Genomic DNA, 6,343 nt, shown 5'->3' on the forward strand with positions numbered 1-6,343 from the left:
CACATATTTGTACATATATTTCTGTAAAAATGTAATGCGTCTTTGGAAATGTTGCTGGAAATTTTAAATGTTTTAAAAAACTTGTCACATATTACATTTTACTCAGAAAAATCAATCTGTATATGTATTTAAAATTAGCAAAAATATGCTTTTGTTAAAAATAATCTAGCTAAATGTTTTGCAATTTCAAAGTTTGGAAAAGGTTTCCCGAAAGTTGTCAATTGTTATTGAAATTTCTAGCACCTATATAAAAGCATATAAAAGCTGGTTGTATTTCATATAAATATTAAATTCTTTAAGATTTGTTTAACTGTTATGCAAAAGGTTTTCACTTGTATTATTCTTATAAATAATTTAATAAATGCAGCATTTTTTTCAAGCTCATTATTACCACATTTGTTGCACAAATGCAACGTGCAGTTAAAACCCATCTTTCTTTACTATTATTGTTTTAGAATTTTCCAGTTTTTAAAAATAATAAAATGGCATTGCATAATAAATTGTATGCTTTTGCCAATGTCATGTTGAATTTTTTATAAACAAACTGGTTCGCAGTACGCAACCAGGCCCAACCGTCGGGTCTGCAAGCGACATGAAGATAGGTAAGTCTAACAGTTCTGAGAAAGTTCTCTCCTTTCAAAACTAAAAAGGAGAATCCCTCCACCAAATAAATTAGAATGAAATACATAAAAAGTTACTGCTTTTTCTACAAATGATAAAGTACGAAAAATTATGTTTAATTGATTGTTTACTGGTACTACAATTATTGTTCATGAAACAATATTTTCTAAGTACATAAAATATTTTATGACTAACAATTTTTTGGTCATAAAATAGTTAGCCATTATTTAATTTTGATACAAAGTATCAAACTCCTGTTGTAATTTACCCTAAGCAAAATGGTCAGTAAGTAAAAGGAAATATGCATAAAAAGCTTAAACAATAGAAAAGACTTTCATAAATTGTATATAATATACTCAATCTTTTCAAAACCACATATTTAATTGACCACAAGTAAGAGTGAATTACAGGAATAATTGACATATTCTTTCATTTGTATATGGTTTTAAATAAAGTCTCAGGATACATAACGACTGTGTTTAGGACAAAGGCTTTCAAACATAATTTACGCCAAAAGGTTCTATTATTTTTGATGTGTATTTAATATATGGACAATTCTTATGGTTTTTTTTATAAGCAAATAAATTTATATAAAAAAATCACAAGACAATCGGTACTGTGCTTATTGAATACCTGTAGGAAAATAAGGGGAGATATAAAGGATTAAACTAGTCATTTAAATAAAGCGAAAAACGAGCAAAACAGGAGAATAAACAAAAGTAGGTTGTTTTATTCAAAATATTTCTGGTTTATAGAGTAGCTACCTATTTCCATGGGTTGTTTGTTTATGATGTGCTGTAAATTGTCCTTGTACAAAGCCACTTTCTGTCATGATAAATTTAGGAGAGGTTGAAAAATACTTAAAATAATGAAAAAAAACTCGAAATTGTTCACGCTGCGTCTTGTCTGTGTTTTTTGTCACCTGTCAATGCCTGGAGTGCGGAAGGTGAAGGGGAGAGATGAAAAAAGTACAGACAACAATATTATATATCGTACATGCGTCCTTCTATTTCTATCTATGGCATGACCAACATTAAAATAAATGCATGATAAAATTTATTGCCAACTTACAAAACTGCCATTTTTGAGAAAGCAAATTTTGTAAATGAAAATGATGGACGAAATTAATTATTGATTATTTGGATTTGTATAAACACAAAAAGAGTTCTAAAAAATCCTTTACAATATGACTGTTAAGTATGTTCAATTCGATATTCCTCCATTGTGATAATAACTAGGTGTATTCAAAATTTATGATTGCTTGAAAATACAAAAAAAAGAAACTGTTTTTTAAAAAAAAAATTAAAAGCCTTTGTACCGAACATAGTCGATAATAGTAATTTTGATATTACATAAATGTGTATGTAAGTTGAATATGCGAGGGTTGATTGATATACTTCACCCCTAACCTGTTTCGAAGTGGATGAGACAAAGTTTTTGTGCCTTATTTTTCAATGTAATCCTCCTGGACTTACATTTCCACAGCTTCCTGGTAAAAAAAATCTGTCCAACATCTGCCAACCACTCATCTACACAGCACATGACCTCATTGTCGTTTATAAATTTATTTCCACACAAATGTTCCTCGAGTTTTGGAAATACCGGTAGTCCCCGGCGGCTAGATAAGGTAAATATTGGGGGTGTTCAACCAATTCAAATCCAGCTTCGTGAATAGCAGCCATTGACACTAACGCCTTGTGTGCATTTTGCGGTGATCAGAGGCCTGTAGCAACTTAAGTATTGATCAACCCTTGCTCTATATTATGTTGTGCTCATTTTGTCTATCATTTTATGAAAATCCAAATTATATACACGTACATGTTTTAAAAATCAAAATTGTATTGTACCCATTTAAGAAAACGATAGTGACAGCAGAAATGATCGCATACCCACATAACTCAACAAGCAAGCGTTCAATTTTGTACAAAATTAATTTTAAGAATTCGTATCAATTGAACAATTGTGTTATAATTACCTAATATTACTTTAAATGAGTGGTGTAGAAACAAAACTCACATTTTACCAAAAAGAAAAATGCGAAAAACATCTGTACCAATGTTCTTACTATTTTTTATGGAAATAATTTTATAATTAGATTGCAACCGAAGAATGTACTTAATTTCTACATTAAAACATATAATGATAATGTTTATGAAGAAATGGGGACAGTTTCAAAAACGGATAATGTGAGTTTTGATTGGTATAATGTGACCTTATACAGTATGCTGTCATTGAAACTGGCATCACAGGATCGATTCCCAGCAGTTGCATGAAAAAATCCAAGAAATATTTCTTCTCAATTTTTCTCTTTTTACCATTTGCTGACAAGCCTTTAAAATGCTAATTTATAATGTTTGAAATGGATTATATGTCAATACCAACTTTATCCAATGGATAATGCTAGTTTCTACATCGCTAGTATTTTCTGTAAATTCAATTTTGACCACAAAGTAAAGTTTTATGGATATATAGTTCTAATATGAGTAACATGGCATATTTTTCTCAATTAATTTTCAAAATATGAGTTTTGATTCTAGACTACTCATAATTATTTTTTAAAAATGTATTTACAAATCAACCTCCATTGATAAGTTTTCTTCAGTGTGTCAAGTTATATTGCTAATATTTAAAAAATATTACTCCTATTTGTGAAATGTTATTTTATATAAAAATTAATTATTGTGACTAGAAGGAAAAAATAAATTAACTTTTACAAAAGTAGATCAAATGGTGTTTTTATTTAAAAATGGAATATTTACAGGCCCGACATGCCAAATATCTGTTGGAAAACTTTGCGTTTCAAAGACATAAATTCTTTGAGAAGGGAATATAGAAGTCTAATCATTCAGGGTTTTTGATGTCATTAGCTGATTAAGGCTATCTTCACAAGTCGTGTAACTTTCACTATTTTACTGTATAGTACAAATTGTATGTATCAACAAACATAACTCTTTTTTGTAATCGCTGCAAATCAATATCGCCTTAAACTTGAAAATAAACATACAGGTTTTTGTAAACAATAGACCATCCCATAGAATTAAGAATAGTCCAGAAACCGCATACGCACATCAAACAGAAGGCGACTCAACTACTCATAAATGAGTAGGTCTACATTTTGACCCATTAGTTTCTTTGTAGACGTCGCTCAGTACGCAACTCCTGATTCGAATTTGACCATGCCGTGTTGTGTCCTTTTTAAGTGTAGAAATATTGCTAGGATCTTAAAGAAACAGGATGCAATCACATTTCATGTGTAATTATCAAATGAATGTGTTTGTCACAAATGCATTACTGAAAATTGAATTATTTTTCCATCTGTCAGATTGTCGAAGAAACAAAATGGAAATTTCGTTAGTGTTGCCAGGGTAGTAAATATTTTTACGCTACTTTGCTCATATAATAAGAGAAAAAATGAAAAATGAACCTCGGATTAAACAACGCCATAGTGGACATTTGGCCGACATTATCTTTAAAACATAAAATATTATTTAACATGATATAAAAATATCCGTTTTATATAAATAAAATTTGTTTTATATTTTAAGTTCAAAGTTCATTAAATGTAAATGTAAGTAAATTAAATGATTCATTACTTATCTACTCTGTTGTGTCAATCAATGTTTCTGAGTGCATTGTTTTTTTTTTTACCTTACATTTGTGTTATGGTTATATTCTTCGCGATCTGACAATATTACTCGATGACTTCAAGTATGCGCGCGGCGAAAGTGTGTCTAAGTGGGGGAATTATTGGAAACAGTCCGATGTATTCAAATATGATTCTACGCTCCTTCTGGACTATTCTTAATTCTATGGACCATCCTAAACACTCAGACTTGTATGTCGAAAATTCCAATTTTTGTGTCCATTTTCTAGTGTTTGTTGAATTTTCTCATACCAAGTCTTTCTAGGACTTTCTTTATCAATATTCACATCTTCAATTCTTTCCCTCTACATGTTTAAACCATCATAGCACCCCTTTTTAATTTAGTCAATAATCCTTGCCTTATCTTTTTTTTAATACAAAATTTTGTTTCTTAACCCTCTAAATGTGTCTGTAACACACGTATGTAAGCCACGCTGCATACCAGATTTCTTGCCAGTCAACGCAAAATAAAGGATGTTAATGCGCTGAACTTTGGTGGCCGATAAAATCTTTAACTTGTACTTTATGATGTTACAACTCTGATAAATATGAGATATTTCATACTACTAATGCCATCTGTCAATGAAAATGATATGTTAGTTTACTTAAAATTCAGATCTAAGAGATCATTCATTCTAGATGCGAACCTAAGAAAGCAGCTCACTAATCTTAAGTTCTGGCACATTGACATAAATTAAAAGTGTCTCGCCTGGCTCCTTCCATTAACTACGTCAGCGTCGTGCACGGTTCAGCTATAACAAAGGGGCAAATATTTTGATTTTCAATCTGTATTGAATTTGTGTACATTTTTTTCTCTACTCGATTTCCCTTCTCAGGATTTTTACCTGAGAGTAGTCATCGAGTCCAAATCACTCGTCCAGGGTTCTGGTTCTATTTCATACACATAACTGTATTCTTTATTTGTCCGGAAACATACAAAAGTAAAACAAATGTTCACTTAACAGTGGCCATAATAATGATTTGTTGATAGAGATTACAAGAGCATCCCATTAACATATTTTTATCTTTTTTACATCCTTAGCCTATTATGTTCATTAATTTAGTGCCTACTGGAAGGTGACTTTAATTTAGAAGTAACTTTAAAATGCAAAGTGTCAGTTGTGTTATGTTATGCAGGCTCTTAAATTATGCTACCTAAACATATCCTTCTCTTGATTAGATAAGTAGTTCCTATTTCTTTTATTGGCTGGAGCATATTTTGGAGATTAAACACTATGGAAAATATTCCAACGGGGGGTCGATGTAACACTATCGTCAATTGAATAATTGAGCAGTTGGCACTAGTAATCATTCCTAATAAAAGACTTGACTATCCGATTTGTCGAATGTACTAGACCCAATTGCATACTGTGATTTACATAGGTGGTGTGTTGCAAATCACGCTTCATATGTTTGATTTTTATCCGGTGAAGAATCGGGCCGAACTTCTCAACATCAAAGCAGAATAATTCCATCTAGATTAAAAAATATTTTTAACAGAGATGGAGCTCTCATTGGCCGCCTTAAGTAATCTATTTACACATATAACATTCACCATTCTGCAGAGGTTTTCCATCTCTCTTCAAAATACTTGTCTATCTTGATAAAATGCCCGGCATATTCAATTCAGTACTTGTCCACAAACATTTGGACATACATATTCAAAATGTGAAAAGTGTGTAGTCTAATAAAAACAGTAGAAATTAATTATTACTAATACTGGCGTTTTTATCGCTTTCCTCTTATGGTAACACTTTAAAAACAGCAGTAGGTACTAAAATAGAACATTGTGACCTTGTAGTAAAAATTTGATGTTGCCAACACAAATCACAAAAATCAGTTCTAGTTCTGATCCTTACTGTAGGTACTTTTAAACTCTATTGTTTAGCACTTATTCGCATATTGCGGGGTAATTAAATAACCATAACAAGTAATGCATTCAAATCATCAGTATATTATTTGAATGTACTACGAGTTGTCTATTTTTAGCATTCATGGAGGAAGACACAACAATGTGTTTTAGTAGTTAACTCAAAAACACTGATTTTTAAGAATATATTATGTATGTATGCCATATCC

This window comes from Micrasema longulum, unplaced genomic scaffold (assembly GCF_059751315.1).
Source record: "Micrasema longulum isolate JH-2025_06_02 unplaced genomic scaffold, ASM5975131v1 h1tg000012l, whole genome shotgun sequence".
Taxonomy (NCBI): Eukaryota; Metazoa; Arthropoda; class Insecta; order Trichoptera; family Brachycentridae; genus Micrasema; species Micrasema longulum.